The following is a 19018-nucleotide window of genomic DNA, read 5'->3' as shown; positions in this document are numbered from 1 at the left end:
AGTTTCCGTGCATAAATACTTTCCATTGTGATATATTTTATTTAGGTTTTGCTCTTTTAAAATGAGACCTTTAAGCCTTAACTTGCCTAATTATATCAGCTCTTTAAGATATGTAATGTCATTTCATAAGCCAGTGATGTTTTATGCCAGTGCACATACTTCTATGACATACCTCAATCCTGGTTGAATGGAAAAATGGAAGAAAACTCTGTCTTCTACATAGATACAGGTGGAATAAGTCAATCAGGCTATTTTGTTCTGTGTCTATGGACTTTACTTGGTTAAGTGTCCTCTATTGCTTCATGATTCTAACACCATGTACACTGGAATACTGTATCAAATCTAAGTGGGGCCTTACAACCTTTTGTGTGTAAAGATAGAATTGAGTCTTTGTTCGTAAGATGATTGTCTGCTTGGAGAAGTGCCTGCTCTCCAGCACATCCTTTGAGATTGATATTCACTGTAGGCTTGGTGTGCCTGTTGATCATTTACTGTAGGTATTATGGTTGCTGAGGCAGACATGTTTTAAAACCATGTACAGTACATACCCGATATAGTTCTGTACTATACAGTAAGTCACTTTTTGTTCATGCTTTTTCTTGGTGTTCATTTCCTCTGTAAGGTGCTGTGAACCACTTGTGGCATCACGGAAATAAATGATAATAATCATAATTTACAACAGTTAGTAGAAAGTTTTCTTCTTATTACCACTAACTGAACACAGTATTTGAGGATCGATTGCAGCACATAAAGTATATCCAGATGAATGGGTATTAATCTCATGTTTTCCATATATTATAAAATTCATTCTGAAAAGTACAGATGGATAATACAATTACTTAATGTTAATTTAATGTTAATCATAAATAAAAGTGACTTTTGTGGATATTAGAAATTCTAGAATATTTCAGATTTTACGGCTATGCTCAAACATTTGCAGGCAGGTAAAGTGTGGAGGAAAAACTGTTTGTAGAGAAAGCATTTAATTGGCCACAATAAATTGATTGAGATGAAATAGGTAGGTAGCACCAGACTATTCAATTGTACACACTTTTTTACCCTAGTTAAAAAGACTATTCATTTGTTAATGGATGGTAACATGGATCAATGGTTTTTAAAATCCAAAATCCAATTCATTGACACATTTTAAAATATCCACAGGTGGATCAAATTACTTGTTGTGACTCCGGGAAAACATGCACTGTGCGGGGTCCTGAGGACCGAGTTTGAGAATCTGTGCCCTAAATGCATGTGTTTGATCATTTCAGTGGGTGAGAATGTGGTTAATGGTGTAATGTGATGAAATGTGTTGAAAAAGTTGAAGATGTGCATTGTAAGTTAGAGATATACAGTACTATTCTTGGACTTTTAAACATTGAATTCAGATTCCTTCAGCATCAATTTGTACAATAATCACTGTAAAATGTCAAATAGGCAGCAACATTTATACACTAGACTTTTCTTTGTCCATTATTTTTGTTCCAGACATTTGTAACTTTTGTGACTGTGAAACAGAAAATTACAAAAAAGTGAAGTCTGATGTGCTTTGTGATTATAATGACACAATTTCTGTATTTGTGCATGTATTCTGCATATACTGTATACTATATACTACATATACACACACATACAGTATATATATATATATTCGGTGTGTAGGATAATTAATCCACGATAAGCACTCACCAGTAAAAACATCAAGCTTTTAATTTCGTACTTTTATTACAATGGCATCTTACTTTGTGAATCCAAAGATCCTGTTAGTCAATGTTTCGGCCACTAGAGGGCCTTTCTTAAGACAGCTCAAATACAACTGCACAGTTCAAGGATTTCAAGTACTTGGAATGCTTATCGTGGATTAATTATCCTACACACTGAATATTATTGTGACATATTGTTTGTCACTCTAGTTAAGCACCCCAACTGATGATGTGGGCTGGCCGTGAGTGCAGATACCCCATAAATATATATATACGGAGGTAAGGAGCGGCACTCGGAGACTTGAAATATAGTGAAAACTCTGTGGTTTAATAGCGACGTTTCGGGGCTTGCACCCCTTTCTCAAGCCACACACAAGTGATATATATTTATATATATGTTGCTCTATTAATGTGAGTGCCGGCTTGACTATCTATTTATCTATCTATCTATCTATCTATCTATCTATATATATATATATATATATATATATATATATATAGTATCTAGGGCACTACAGTGGGGCATAATATGATTAGGAGCACTACAGAATGGTATAATATGTACTTTGGGACTACATGTAGTGAAATGTGATCTTTGGGAATTGTGTAGCATGTAGCTTAATGTGTATTGTGGCACTACACTGTGTAATATTCTGCACTGTCAGCACTGCAATTTGGCATAAAATTAATTGGATTCATTCTGTGGTATAATGTGAACTGTATACTGTATCCAGCACTACTACTTTAAGGTACATAAAGTGAACTAGAGCACTGCAGAGACACACGGTAAATCCAAAATCCCAGAAAAGAATATGTGCTGAAAAGCAGCTGCTCTCTTGTGCACCGGTAACTCAAGTAGTAATACTCAAGTGGATAATATTTATATTCATGGTACTGTATAATAAAATAGTTTGACAGATCAGTCTTGTACTACATTTACTTGCATTACAATATTTACCTGTACCTTGTGAGCATTACAATGAGGCATAAAATGAACATGTGCTGTGGAGAGAGGGTCTCTCAAGAAGTATTGAGGTGGGGTCGGCTTTACAATTTTACTACAGAATCCACAATGTTCTCCCTTTGCCCCTTGAGATACAGTAGGTACAGTATATCTCCACTGTACTTGTGTATATACAGTAGCATATCTATGAGTGCAGTGTGCGCAGTTCAAATGGGCCCCTGAGTCCAAGGGGGGCCCACACCACCACACATGCTGCACTCATTTTTCTAATACTGTATTTACCCTACAGAGTCCAGGAAAAATGGTGTGGTGGCTATTTTTCTGGCTATATGGGCATTTGCATTGGAGTCTGAGTGCTGCTCAGACTCTACAATGCTGCACTGATGCCAGCAGCAGCAGTAAGAAAATCAATGGAAAACTGGACGCCGCTTTACTACGCTTACTGGCCAACTGCCAGACTCGAGTATCTGGAACTTCTGTCTTGTGTGGAACGCGGCACTTATATAAATTAAGTAGAGAGATATGAATTCTGTATTTTTCTCACCAGCGTTCATCCCTCTACAAAGACAAGAACAATGAAAGCAGTGGGGGAATTGTTGCCCTAGCAGTAAGCAATCTATTGCCACTGGCAAATTCACTTTTACTGTACAAGCAAACTAGCAAATAGTAATTTATTAAACTGATAATTTTTTGAATGAATGGAACAACACACTGTAACCTCACTATTGTAAGCAAACAATATATCCTGTCTTATCCAGAAGAGTAAATGGTTACAAACTGTCAACACTTTGAAGAAATCATTAATTAATTAGTTAATTAATAATTAAGAAATACAGTAAAAAATGTTATTAGGTTTGTTACAGTATATAGGTAGTATACAGTCCAAAAACTGCAAACGGTACTTATGTAATATCTGGACTCCCGTTTTTCTTATGAGACTGCGTCCCCTCGCGGGGCTCGCTGCGCTCGCCACGCTTCGGGCACGGTGGCTCGCTGCGCTTGCCACACTATATAAAATCAACTCCATGCATAGTTGGATAGTAGGGGTATGAAAAAATGGGGTGCATTTAACATGGGAGCCCAGATAATACATAAGTACCTATGAATAATTTGCATACTACCATTTCAAAGCTAAACACAATGAGATACTCCATTCCAATAGGGACATAAATAGACATTATAACTAAATAACTATCTGTCTGATAATTTTGTAATTACTTTTTTTGAATGTTTAAATTATTATTTCTACATTACAAAAAGGGAATAAGCATTGTTATTTTTCTCCTCTAAAACATATTTTTTTAATTAAAATATGACAAATATTGCAGAAAACCTGCAGAAAATTGCATTGCTAATGATTAGCTTTAAAATAAAAAAAAATACTAGAAATGCAGTTCCATGGTTTGGCCTCAGAGCGCCGCTGTTTAACCAATAAGGAGAAGAATACAGAGCAAGAGATCCACTGGTATTTTCATCACTCACACAAACTGCAGATCTGCAGGAAGACACACAGCCATTTTCTGGGTTCTCTCAACACAGAATACAGGATATTTGCTTTTATGTTTATAATTAAGTGGATTTACATTTTATACCAAAATGGATTATAAACATTGATAATACAGAGATAGAGAGAAAGAAAGAGTGGACAGGTATTTGCAGAACATTACAGGATTTTAAAGCAGCTGAGATGAAACCTAACACACAGACATACAAAGGAATCAGATGGCAAGTAACATTTTCCTTCTTATTATCATGGCTGTGTCATTCAGTCTCTGCTCAGACTCATTATTCTATTGTAGAAGAGATGAGAAAAGACTCAGTTATAGCAAATATTGCAGAAGACCTTGGATTAGATATTAAACATCTCTCATCTAGGAATCTGAGAATTGTATCAGATCTCTTAGATAAATATGTTGATGTGAATTTAGAGACTGGAAATCTATATGTAATGTACAGAATAGACAGAGAGACACTGTGTGGGGCAGCAGCTACCTGCTTCCTAACCTTTGATGCTGTGGTTGAAAATCCCTTTAATATTTTTAATATCAAGATTGAAATTCAGGATATAAATGATAATTATCCACAATTTTTTCATAACATCATCATTTTGTCAGTTATTGAATTTACATCACCAGGAACAAGATTTGTTTTACAAAATGCAGAAGATCCTGATATTGGGATGAATTCAGTGCAGACATACAGGCTCAGTGACAATCAGTATTTTACACTTAATACAAAGAGCAGAGCAGATGGGAGTAAATATCCAGAGCTTGTGTTAGAGAAACCTTTAGATCGAGAGACACAAAATGTTCATGAATTGATAATAACAGCCTTGGATGGAGGAAACCCTGTGAAGTCTGGGACTGCTTTGGTAAAGATCATTGTTACTGATGCTAATGATAATGCTCCTACATTTACTCAGGACATGTATAAAGTCACCCTAAAAGAAAATATTCCAATTAACTCCACAGTTATTGTACTAAATGCAACTGACAGAGATGAAGGGATAAATGCAGAGATCACATATTCTTTCAGCAAAACCTCAGGAGATCTCCATCATACAGGGATTTTCACTATTCACCCTACAAATGGGGAAATTAAAATAATTAAACATTTGGACTTTGAAGTTATAAGGAACTATGAACTCTCTGTACAAGCAACAGATGGAGGTGACCTTGTTGCCCATTCCAAGGTATTGATAGAAGTAACAGATGAGAATGACAATGTTCCAGAGATATCTATCACATCATTATCTACTCCTGTCCCTGAGGACTGTGACCCAGGTACAATGATAGCTCTGATCAAAGTTCGTGATCTAGATTCAGGAGAAAATGGAGAAGTTGACTGTAACATTATAGAAGATATACCTTTTAATTTAATATCATCTAACAATTACTACAGACTTGTTACAACAAGTGTTCTGGACAGAGAGAAAGTATCTAGTTATAACATCACCATTGTAGCTACTGACAGAGGATCTCCCCCACTTTCCAGCAGAAGAACCATCAGATTGGAGATATCAGATGTTAATGACAATCCTCCAACATTTATTAAATCTACTTATGTTGCTTATGTGCCAGAGAACAACTTACCCGGAGCCTCAATATACAGTGTACAAGCATCAGACCCTGATACTGGGGACAATGCTAAAATTATTTATTCACTATCCAGCACCAATACAGAAGATCTCCCAGTGTCCTCTTATCTGTCCATGAATATAGAGACTGGGGTTCTCTATGCTCAGAGATCATTTGATTATGAGCAGCACAAGGAGTTCCTAATACAGGTAACTGCTAGAGACAATGGATCCCCATCTCTGAGCAGCAATACAACCCTAATTATCCACATAGTGGACCAGAATGATAATGCTCCAAAGATCTTGTACCCATCAGCAGACAGTGGTGGCCCAGCTGTGTTTGAGATGGTCCCTTTTACCTCTGAACAAGGCTCATTAGTAACTAAAGTGGTTGCAGTGGATGCAGACTCTGGACATAATGCTTGGCTCTCGTATCACTTCATACAGGTGTCAGAACCATCTCACTTCACCATCAGCCATCACACGGGTGAGATCAGGACATCACGTGTCTTTCATGAGAAGGATATACTGAACCACAAGGTTGTGGTGATGGTGAAGGACAATGGAGATCCCTCTCTCTCAGCTACAGTAACCTTAAGTCTCATTGTTGCAGATAACTACCAACAGGTGGTTCCAAAACTTAGTAACCAATTGAAAAATGAAGATCCCCAATCCAATCTACAACTGTACTTAGTGATCACACTTACTCTCATCACCTTGTTATTTATTGTAACTGTGATTTTGGTCATTATATCAAAATGCAAAGACTCAAAGCCTTTACCAACCTTTACTTCTCTAAGTACAAATCTGTATCCTCCAGTTGATCCCAGGATGCTCTCCATGTATAGCGATGGATCTTTACCATTTCCCTACTCATACAATGTGTGTGTGGCTTTGGATCCCAGTGAAAGTGACTTTACTTATAGGAAACCAAATGAAAATGTCCCTGTAGAGAATCTCATTGATGCTGATGATTCAGGAATTGTGAATGTAACTTTAAAAGAAAACTTTCCAAACAGTGATCTGGTGAGTTAACCTTATTCAACATAAAAAGATGTTAGGTGATGCTTCATATATGTTATGAAATATAACTATTTATGTATTTATTGTAGTTTCTAACTTGATCTTATGTGAATTGTCCTTAATTGCCAATTGAGCATATTTTTTTGTTTAAAAGTTTCATTACTTGGTAGCACATGTGTATAATATTGGGATTATTATATTTAAAGTATATAGTTTGAAACATTTCTGCAAAATCATTTAAACATCCATCAGTGTTCTTGCCTTTATTACTGTACATGTTCTGTTTTACTGATCATCATTACTGTTTTTAAGGCTGGGTACATAACTAAAGTTTTATACTGTATGTAGAACATTTGATTAGCAAATATATCTGTAGATGAATCAGACAGTGTGTCCTCAGTGCACACTGACCAAACAGTCATGACTAGCAGTAAAACTGGCCAACCATTTACATGTGGTTGCCCAGTGGTGCTGTCAATCGCTGTTGGAATGTGCAGTGGGTGTACGGGCAGAGATGTATCATCCATTTCACATTGTGCTAATATATATTTAGATATGTCAACCATTGGCTGTGTCACACAGCTGATGTAATATGTCTTTGAATGACATCGTTCACAGACATATTGCTGATACACACTGGCCGACAGTATCAATACATCGGCTGTTTAATTGAACAGCTATTATATTGGTCAATGTGTACCCCACATTAGCCTTCAATATTATTCAGTCTAACAATAAATGAAAATTACATAATGGGGCTCTCTGCCACCATTTCTCCATTCCACGTGTGATGCATCTTGCGAATCTGTGTTTTCAGTGGATCTATGTTTATTGCGTTTAAACTGATGTTAGAGGACCCATTTTAAGTGGCCCAACAAGATGGAAGCATAGAGATACATTGATTAAGCAGAGGTAGTCTTAGGACCTGGAGGAACCGTGTAGTACAATGCTTTGGAAAGGGATCTATTGTACATTTTTGTGAAAGATAAAGGCCCTTATTCTGATTGAGTTGGATGGCTCCGAGTGCGGACGGACAGCCAATGGTTGGTGTTTGCGCATGTGCAGAGGGGTATCTGTGCATGTGCGTACGCCTCACACGTTTGAACATGGGGTGAGGTCCGTGCAGAAAATGATCGTATGAAACCATCCGAGCAGGGGGTGGAGAGGGGTGTGAAGGGCTGTTTGGGCTCATTACCATATGCATACGCCCCGCGTTTCATGGGCGTTCCCATGAAAACACTGGGCGTACGTATGGTAATGCGGCCATGACGCATGTGTGGGGGGCGGACAGCTGACATAGCCAGATGTCAGCTGCCCGCCCATATCCCTGCTTTCATATGGAAAAATGTCCCAGTGGTCTGGAGCACTCGTGCTTTCTGACCACTCGGTCCATCATTCGATGGTCGGCGACCATCGGAGGATGGGGGAGGTTCCCACAGATGGAGGAGGTGTTCACATGAAACATCCACTCGCAGTCCATTCGGAAGGTGTTTTACCGCATTCGGACGGTGTGAGCGTATGATAGGCGGGGCTAAGAACACTCGGTTCCTGTCCAAAATACATATCCGTCCGATTCAACTAGAATAAGGGCCAAAGTACCAAACAATCAGCACCTTACTTTTTCAAAATGGCAGTTAGCAGTTGATTGGCTGGTACTTTATCTTTCTTTACTTTATCTCTCTGTAAGGTTAGATACATTTTTTCTGAATATGAAATGTTTTTGTAACAATCACAAAGAGCAGCGGAATATAAATGTATCAGTATTTTTCCTTTTTTATGTTCTATTGTTCTCCATAGATTGTGAACGAGGTGTGGTGTTTGGAATTAGTGCCCCTTACATTGTGATGATCTGATTCTCCTGGTCACCTTCTTATAGTCTACAAATTACATTTAGCTCTAGTATTTCATTTTTTCAGAGCATAATGTTTCAATAAAATTTAGCGTGACACAACTGTCAGGAAAATATAGATATTTTATGCCTTTTATATTAAACGTTATCATCAACAGTCATGGCAACTGCTGTTCATGATCTGCAGCACAACCCACATATAATGGCGGTAAGGCATGTTAAAGCATGAGCCTAATAGCATATGTAACCTATGAGTGCCAAAATCTCTGTGAGAGACGTTCAAAATATCCACAAAAAAAATGGCAGCATTGCTCACATTTGTTATGTAAATACAAAAAAATAAGTTGTGTAAAAAAAGATTAAATTTCCTACATAAGGTAGCATTACAGGTTATTAAGATGAAAGTGTTTACAGGTCTTCCTTATGACCTGACTAATGAATTAAGTTGCAATACAGATGATAAAGTTTTATTTATTAAAAAAAATTTAAAAAACTAAACCTAGATTTTTTTCATTACTAACAGACTTTTTCATCAACTTTAAAAGCATGTTTAATATTATTATTCCCATTAACATACTGACTTTCGAAAGTTGTTTTCTGATTTCCACACAGAGAAAATATTTGGATAATGAATATTTAACTTCTGATCCCCTCCTTTTATACTTTATGTAGCAAACATTGTGCTTTGCTGAAGTATACAGCATATTTGTATTTAGAAACTTCAATATTCAAAATTTGAAACATTTTTGTAAAATTAACAAAAGCATCTTAAATATTTCAGTGTTTGTACTTTTATATGTTTTATTGTTTTCCGTAATTGTGATGAAGATGATTTTAAAAACTAGTGTTCCCTGTATTGTGTGATCTGCTTCTTCTGCCCACAGTTGGAGAATCGCCTTCTGGTGGTCTCCAAACTACATTCAGCTCAGAGATCTCGTATTAAAAAAAAATAATTCTGAAAAATATTCAATGATGTATCTGCTAAATAAATAATGATGTCACCATGGTTTCTGGGGATAGTAAACATTTTAATGTTAAGCATAAGTGCACTATATATAATCAAAGGAACAGTATATCATTTAATTTTTATTTGCATCACTATGAAATAGCTTTTGTAATTTACAAACAAATCTTTGTTGTCTGTTTATATTTTCATTTAATTTTTGAAGCATTATGTGGGTCTTCAGAGAATTGAAACAAGTGCACCATGTATTACAGGTCAAGTCCAGAAGGTCTCCAAATAACACTCAACCCTAGTGCTGTGTACACACGGGGGAGATATATTGCTCAGCCATATATTGCTGAGCAATATATGGCTGAGCAATATATTGCTCAGTTTCTCCTTTTCATCAGCGACCAGAGATGGTCGCTGATGAAAAAGAAACTGCCGGGGGGAGCCCGGCAGTGGAAATTAGCTGGTCGCAGAAGCATGTTCCTGCGACCAGCGATCACCACAGGGGCAAAAACGGGAGCACGCACACGGCGATATATCGCCGGTGCACACTCCCATTGCGGGCAATATGGTCACTCAGCGACCATATTTCCCGCGACTTTGCTCAAAATCGCCCCCGTGTGTACGCACCTTAAGATCTTACTAGACATTCATAAAATTCAAGGGTAGATTTATTAAGCTCGGTGAAGTAATAAAGTGTCTGGTTTTTATCACCGACCAATCGGCTCCTACCTGTCATTATTGAAACCAAGCCTGTAACTTTACAGTTAGGAGCTGATTGGTCAGTAATAAAAACCAGACACTTTATCACTTCACCAAGCTTAACAAATCTGCCCCTTAATGTCTACTTAATGTGTTCATTAGCAGTTATTTGATAACAAACATTAATCAGGCACATGGTTATTATAGCCTCAAATAGTCACTGTACAATCTCTTCTTCCACTTCAGAAAATAGGTAAGTAGTTATTTTAGTCCAAAATAATTGTATTGGCAGCCTAGTTCTTTAAGAATGAAATTTCATGAGCAATGCTTAACCAATTCTCTAGAAAGTATATTTAAAAACTCTGATATGTAATACTAATACTTATGTTCGGCCAATTAATTTTTCAAACAGAAACTTTCAATGCAAGATATATAGTTTATAATGACATTTGTTTTAAATATGTGTTTTTAATTGTTATGCTTTCATATGAATGTTATTTACTGTAAACACAATAATTATAAATATTGTAATCTATAGTGCTGAACTCAATTAGATCTCAGTATTGAAATAAATGAAAAAGTAGAAATATGCTCCCAATGCTCAACAAAAAAAGTCTTTATATGGATACTTGGAAAATACTTTCATAGCATTGCAATTCCAGATTTTCACCTCAGAGCGCCGCTGTTTGACCAATAAGCAGAAGAATACAGAGCTGGAGATCCACTGGTATTTTCAACACTCACACACACTGCAGATCTGCAAGAAGACACACAGCCATTTTCTGGGTTCTCTGTAGTTAGAACACAGGATATTTTTTACATGTTTTCCTGAACAATTGGATCTGTCAAAACAAGAGAAAGCTTTGGATATTTTCTGATCACTGGATTACAGATACTGGCTGTTTAAAGGATATTTTGCAAAAGATTTCAGAGGCAAATGATGAATCCTCCTCCACAGACATACAAAGGAATCAGATGGCAAGTAACATTTTCCTTCTTATTATCATGGCTGTGTCATTCAGTCTCTGCTCAGACTCATTATTCTATTGTAGAAGAGATGAGAAAAGACTCTGTTATAGCAAATATTGCAGAAGACCTTGGATTAGATATTAAACAGCTCTCATCTAGGAAACTGAGAATTGTATCACGTGTGTCAGAGAAATATTTCTATGTGAATGCAGATACTGGGAATCTGTACATTAAGGACAGGATAGACAGAGAGACCCTGTGTGGGGCAGCAGCTACCTGCTTCCTAACCTTTGATGCTGTGGTTGAAAATCCATTAAATGTTTTTAGTGTCAATATAGAAATACAGGATATAAATGATAATTCTCCAATCTTTTTTCATGACAATATTGTTGTTGAAATTATTGAATTTACATTACCAGGAGCAAGATTTCCTTTACCAAATGCAGAAGATCCAGATATTGGTATTAATTCAGTGCAGGCATACAGGCTCAGTAACAATCCACATTTTACATTAACTGAGAAAAAAAGAACAGATGGGAGCAAATTTCTAGAACTTGTGTTAGAAATGCCTTTAGATCGAGAGACACAAAATATCCATGAATTAATTTTAACAGCCTTGGATGGAGGAAACCCTGCTAGAAGTGGCACAATCTTAGTTAAAGCAGTTGTTACTGATGCCAATGATAATGCTCCAATATTTACACAAGATTTGTATAAAGTCAGCATAAATGAAAATACCCCAATAAATTCTACAGTAATAATAGTGGAGGCAACAGACCAAGATGAAGGAACCAATGCACAGATCATATATTCCTTTACTAAAGCTTCACAAAATGTTCACCACACAGGTGTATTTCGTATTCAAGAAACAAATGGAGAAATAAAAGTAAATAAAAAATTGGATTTTGAAATAATAAGTAAATATGAACTCTCCGTACAAGCAAAAGATGGGGGTGGTCTTATTGCACATTCCAAGGTATTGATAGAAATAATTGATGATAATGACAATCCTCCTGAGATATCCATCACATCATTATCTAGTCCTATTCCTGAGAATTCCGCACATGGCACAATTATAGCTCTGATTGAAGTTCATGATCAAGATTCAGGTGAAAATGCAAATGTTGACTTTGAAATCATTGAAAAAGTACCTTTTCAGTTGGTATCATCATCTGCAAGATACTACCGGATTATTGCAGTAAGTTCTCTGGACAGAGAGAAAGTATCTTCTTATGACATCACACTTCTAGCAGCTGACAGAGGATCTCCATCACTTTCCAGCAGAAAAACCATGAGATTGGAGATATCAGATGTTAACGACAATCCACCAACATTTATGAAATCTACTTATGTTGCTTATGTGCCAGAGAACAACTTACCAGGATCCTCAATATTCAGTGTACAAGCATCAGATCCTGATACTGGGGATAATGCTAAAATTATTTATTCACTATTTAGCAATAACACGGAAGATCTCCCAGTGTCCTCTTATCTGTCCATGAATATAGAGACTGGGGTTCTCTATGCTCAGAGATCATTTGATTATGAGCAGCACAAGGAGTTTCTAATACACGTAACTGCTAGAGACAGTGGATCCCCATCTCTGAGCAGTAATGCAACAATAATTATTCACATAGTGGATCAGAATGATAATGCACCAAAGATCTTGTACCCATCAGCAGACAGTGGTGGCCCAGCTGTGTTTGAGATGGTCCCTTTTGCCTCTGAACAAGGAACATTAATAACTAAGGTGGTTGCAGTGGATGCAGACTCTGGACATAATGCTTGGCTCTCATATCACTTCATACAGGTGTCAGAACCATCTCACTTTACCATCAGTCAACACACGGGTGAGATCAGGACATTGCGTGTCTTTCTTGAGAAGGATATACTGAATCACAAGGTTGTGGTGATGGTGAAGGACAATGGAGATCCCTCTCTCTCAGCTACAGTCACCTTAAGTCTCATTGTTGCAGATAACTTCCAACAGGTGGTTCCAAAACTTAGTAATCAATTGAAAAATGAAGATCCCCAATCCAATCTACAGCTGTACTTAGTGATTGCACTCGGTCTGATTTCCTTGTTGTTTATTATAACTGTTTTGTTGGTCATTATTTCAAAATGCAAACAATCAAAGCCTTCCCCAACCTTTACGTCTCTAAATACAAATCTGTATCCTCCGGTTGATCCCAGGATGCTCTCCATGTATAGCGATGGATCTTTAACATTTCCCTACTCGTACAACGTGTGTGTGGCTTTGGATCCCAGTGAAAGTGACTTTACTTATAGGAAACCAAATGAAAATGTCCCAGTAGAGAATCTCATGGATGCTGATGATTCTGGACTTGGGAAAGAAACTTTAAAAGAAACATTCCCAGTCGGTGATCAGGTGAGCCATTTTAATACAAAGAATGTTATGTGAGATTTCATATAAGATACAGTATAAAACATAACTGCATTACTATTTTAGGTCAGAAGTTAGATGTATAGTAAATGTGTCTACTGTGTATTTTTCATATGTGCCAAGTGACATAACTTTTCACTGGTATATTTTGTCAAGGATATTACTGTTGAAGTATATACTTTTAAACCAATCTTTAGAATAAGTTAAACATATATTCAACAATTGTCTTAATAGTTATTACTTATTCTGTTCTAGTAGTTGTATTATTATTATTATTATTATTATTATTATTATTATTTCTGAGCAATTAAAAGTATCTCCTAACAATAAATAAAAACCATACTAAAATAACTCTTATGGGAAGCACGGATGGTGTAATGGTTAGCACTACTGCCTACCAGCACCGAGGTCATAGGTTCAATTCCCACCAAGGCCCTAACTGTGTGGAGTTTGTATATTCTCCCTGTGCTTTTGTTGGTTTCTTCCGGGTACTCCGGTTTCCTCCTATAATCCAAAATATACTGGTAGGTTAAATGGCTCCCAACAAATTTATCCAAGAATGTCTGTGTGTGCGTATACATGTGGTAGGGAATATAGATTGTAAGCTCCACTGGGGCAGAGACTGATTTGAATTTTCAAATATTCTCTGTAAAGTGTTACAGAAAATGTGTGTGCTATATAAATAACTGGTAAAAAATAACTCTTCAAAACCAGGATTCTGAGAGCAGCAGTGATTTCAGGGGATCTGTGGTTATTATATTTAATTAAATGATGGGGATCCCAATGAAGAGGGCCTTATTTTTACTATTGATATAAGGTCTAAGTAGTGGGAAAACATTGTCATAAATTGACCACGTTGGAAATTGTCTATCTTTATTAACATTTACTTGAAAGCTTGTCAGCTTCTGCATTGTGATAGTTGGTTTGGAGTTTGTTCCCAGACCACCATATTAAGTTGCAACACTTGTGTTTTACAGATGAAGTTTTACAGATGTAGCCACACTCATTGTTGCCAGATCGACACTGATCATACCTGTTTGTCACACCTAATGCGGAGCCTTGGCTTGAAATGGTCACTTTGTGATATCGCCTCTCAGTAAATTTCTATGAAATTCAGGAGCAAATTATACACATATCCATGGCTACGGGATTGTGAATATCTCCATGGGAGTCGCATGTGGCAATTGGTGTGGCAACAATGAGCACAGCTTCACCTGTGTATACACACACCAAAGGTGTAACTACCATAGGTGCAAGGGGTGCAGCTGCTATGGGGCCCAGAGCTGAAGGGGGCCCATCTTTCCTGTCTAAGTAATATGTTTTACATACATTTATCACCATCAGTTGCTAAATAGGGGGCCCTTACAAACTTTTGCTATGGGGCCCACGAATATGTAGTTACGCCCCTGATACACACACAACACCTACACCTATTATTTTAATATTGGTGTTTAATTTCCAATAAAATAGCAATGATGAGTCTTAATAGCTAGTGTATACTTAGGCTTTCATACAAAAGATAAATGCGATAATAAATTATATTCCAGATCTCTGCACTGCATTTGACGCTTTTGTCTTCAAATTACAGACCTATCTTAGTTCTCATCATATTTATCAAGTTTCAGTGTTAATTTTGATAAATCCACCTCTTCTATCAGTTGGAGTACTGCAAGGCTCAGTCTGAAGTGTTCTATCTTTCTTAATCTATACCACATCTCTTGGCAAATGTATCAGCTATTTTTTATTTCAGTTTTTTATTTTTATTTTATTATCTGTGTGTGGATGATATTACCTGTATTCTACTGAATTAAATATAAAATACATATACTTGCACGTAAGGCTATTGACCAATCTTCACCAACATCCATCTTTTTGGTTATCTGAAAATATCTCCCAATCCAAACTTTTCAGTCTGCACAAAAATCTACATCTCTCATCTACATAAAATACTTGCTCCTAATCATGGTTTTAAAACTTTTTTGGGGCTGCAAAAACTCTGTGGAATGAAATCCTAACTTTCAGGCATCCTTCAAAACTCCCCTCTTCCTATTGTATTACATATGAAAATATGAAAATCTAAATCTGACTTGAAAAGATGCCGGATTGGGGCAGGGAGGACGGCACCGGGTGAGCAGCAGCAGCTCACCTGGCAACATCCTCCCACCACACACACACACAAGTCCCACTGTCTGGCCAGGTTAGTGCAGGTCACCCGACACCATCCCAGCTCCCGCCGCCTCACGCCAACGCTCACCCAGTCCCAGCGCCAACCAAGTGAGCAGCAATCAGCGGCCAAATCCAACATTCGGATTTGCCCGCTGATTTGAATAGGTAGTGTTGGATCCATTCTGCCAAATAAATGTCGGAATGGACCTACTCTAATTGAATATATCCCTATGTGTCATAACATGTATAAGGAGCACTATTATATGTGTAACGTGTGTAAGGGGTTTTACTGTGTCGCAAAACATATATAAGGAGTACTACTATTTTATACAATCACATGTATAAAGAGTACTACTGTGTTAGTATTCCTCTTTCCCTCTCCTGCTTGTGCCGTTGCTCTGTCTCTTTGTTTAGACAGCCATCCTTTCATCTAAACTAGATTAAACAATATTGGGAGGGGGTCAACATTCAGTGGAAATGACAGAAAATTAATGTTATAAAGGTTAAAATAATATAGAAACAAAAAAGTGACTAGGACTTGTGCGGGTGTGAGACACTCGCACATCCAGATCAGATGGAGCACCTCTCCGCCAGCCTGGCAATTCCCTGAGCTGGCTGAGAGGCGCTCCATATGTATGTCTGTCTGTTATTACCCAGATTTTTTTATTACTATTTTGTTCTTAACTGTAAAGTGCAATTGAAAATGTTAACAATATATATATATATATATATATATATATATATATATATATTAATACATACTTAATTAACTTACATATGTTATTTAGTACACCTTATTACTTTTGTTAAAATATACAATGTTATAAGAAACTTCAGTGTGTCTATTACTTGTTTTACAATATCTAGTTACTTCTTCATTACTGAGTGATATTGAAAATATAAGGGTCTCTACAAAGTGATTTTTCCTTCAACTAGTGTTGATTATAGAGTATTTGAAATTGTAACGTAAACCAAATTATAACTTTTCCGAGTGTTAAACTATTATTGTATTATTCACAAAGAGTATCATAATATATTTTAACAGGTTTTTACATTTTATGTGCTATCATTTATATATATATATATATAATGCAGGAACAGACAGGCATGACTCCGGGTCTCATATGCAAAAAATTTGAACTTTTAATGTGTCAAAATGGTCAACACCATTTTGGGATTACTCCCGTCATCAAGACCAACACAAGAACAGGCCTACAGATCAGATCAGAGAAAGTAACGCTCCTTGTATTGTAATTTGCTTTACTATGCAATCACATACACATTGTATAAAGACTTGTAAAATTTGTAACCATTTGATGACACAGCTAGTGGCCCCATGAATATTATCACTATAATTAGCAACTTGCAATTGCGTCTTCCCCTTCAGTCCATACATAGGCAAACATTACCAAATTTTGTGAATCTGGAAAGGTTATCAAACAACACTGGTAGGTCATGCACCTCTTGACCGTCATGTTTACAAGCTTATCTGTGTTTAGAAAGTGTAAATGCCTGTGATGTAGTTTATAACTTTTTTTGATAAAGACAGTTATTGTTTTAGTATATTTTGAATGGTATGTACTGAAAATACAATTATTTATTATTATAAAAATATAATAATGTGACAAAACAGTAGACATATTTTACAGTGTTAAAAATGGCAACAAAATCACCAAATATTGTACATATATCTTTCTTTGAAAAATAATTTCATAGAATTGCAGTTCCTCACTTACGCCTCAGAGCGCCGCTGTTTGACCAATAAGAAGAATACAGAGCTTGAGATCCACTAGTATTTGCATCATTCACACATACTGCAGATCTGCAGGAAGACACACAGCCATTTTCTGGATTCTCTTTTCAAGGATTGAAGAATATTTTAACATTTTCTCTTGAAACAAGCAACATTTTGGATATTTCCTGATCACTGGATTACAGATACAAGCCATTTAAAAGGATATTTTGCAGACAATTTCAGAAGCATATGATGAAACCTACTACACAGACATACAAAGGAATCAGATGGCAAGTAACATTTTCCTTCTTATTATCATGGCTGTGTCATTCAGTCTCTGCTCAGACTCATTATTCTATTGTAGAAGAGATGAGGAAAGACTCTGTTATAGCAAATATTGCAGAAGACCTTGGATTAGATATTAAACAGCTCTCATCTAGGAAACTGAGAATTGTATCACGTGTGTCAGAGAAATATTTCTATGTAAATGCAGATACTGGGAATCTGTACATTAAGGACAGGATAGACAGAGAGACACTGTGTGGGGCAGCAGCTACCTGCTTCCTGACCTTTGATGCTGTGGTTGAAAATCCCTTAAATGTTTTCAGTGTCATTATAGAAATTCAGGATATAAATGATAATTCCCCATTTTTCTTTCATGAAAATATTGTTGTTGAAATTATTGAACTAACATCACCTGGAGCTAAATTTCTTTTACAAAATGCAGAAGATCCAGATATTGGCAGTAATACAGTACAGACATACAGGCTCAGTGACAATCCGCATTTTATATTAAATGAAAAAACCAGAACAGATGGGAGCAAATCTCCAGAGCTTGTGTTAGAGAAACCTTTAGATCGAGAGGCACAAAGCATTCATGAATTAATTTTAATAGCTCTGGATGGAGGAAACCCTGCTAGAAGTGGTACAGTCTTAGTTAAAGCAGTTGTTACTGATGCCAATGATAATGCTCCAATATTTACACAAGATTTGTATAAAGTCAGCATAAATGAAAATACCCCAATCAACTCTACAGTAATTATAGTGGGGGCAACAGACAGAGATGAAGGATCCAATGCACAGATCATATATTCCTTTACCAAAACATCACAAAATGTTCACCACACAGGTGTATTTAGTATTCAAGAAAAAAATGGAGAAATTAAAGTAAATAACAAATTGGATTTTGAAATGATAAGTAAATATGAGCTCTCCGTACAAGCAAATGATGGGGGTGGTCTTATTGCCCATTCCAAGGTATTAATAGAGATAAATGATGATAATGACAATTCTCCTGAGATATCCATTACATCATTATCTAGTCCTATCCCTGAGGATTCCTCACCCGGCACAATTATAGCTCTGATTGAAGTTCATGATCAAGATTCAGGAGAAAATGGAAATGTTGAATGTGAAATAATGGAAAAAGTACCTTTTCAGTTGATATCATCATCTGCTAGATACTACCGGATTATTGC

At 36.5% G+C, this 19018-nt stretch overlaps 1 protein-coding gene and 1 pseudogene across 3 annotated transcripts in view; both read left to right on the top strand.

Annotated features, from left to right (window-relative positions):
• Nucleotides 1–19018, top strand: part of LOC146073840 (protocadherin gamma-B2-like) — a 414290-nt gene that overhangs the window by 30736 nt on the left and 364536 nt on the right. The window lies entirely within an intron of this gene.
• LOC146072155 (protocadherin gamma-B1 pseudogene) lies at nucleotides 4190–6775 on the top strand (annotated as a pseudogene).

Source organism: Crinia signifera, chromosome 4 (assembly GCF_055691185.1).
Source record: "Crinia signifera chromosome 4, ASM5569118v1, whole genome shotgun sequence".
NCBI lineage: Eukaryota > Metazoa > Chordata > Amphibia > Anura > Myobatrachidae > Crinia > Crinia signifera.
Note: the sequence above shows the minus strand (reverse complement) of the source record. Positions and strands in the feature narration are given on the sequence as shown.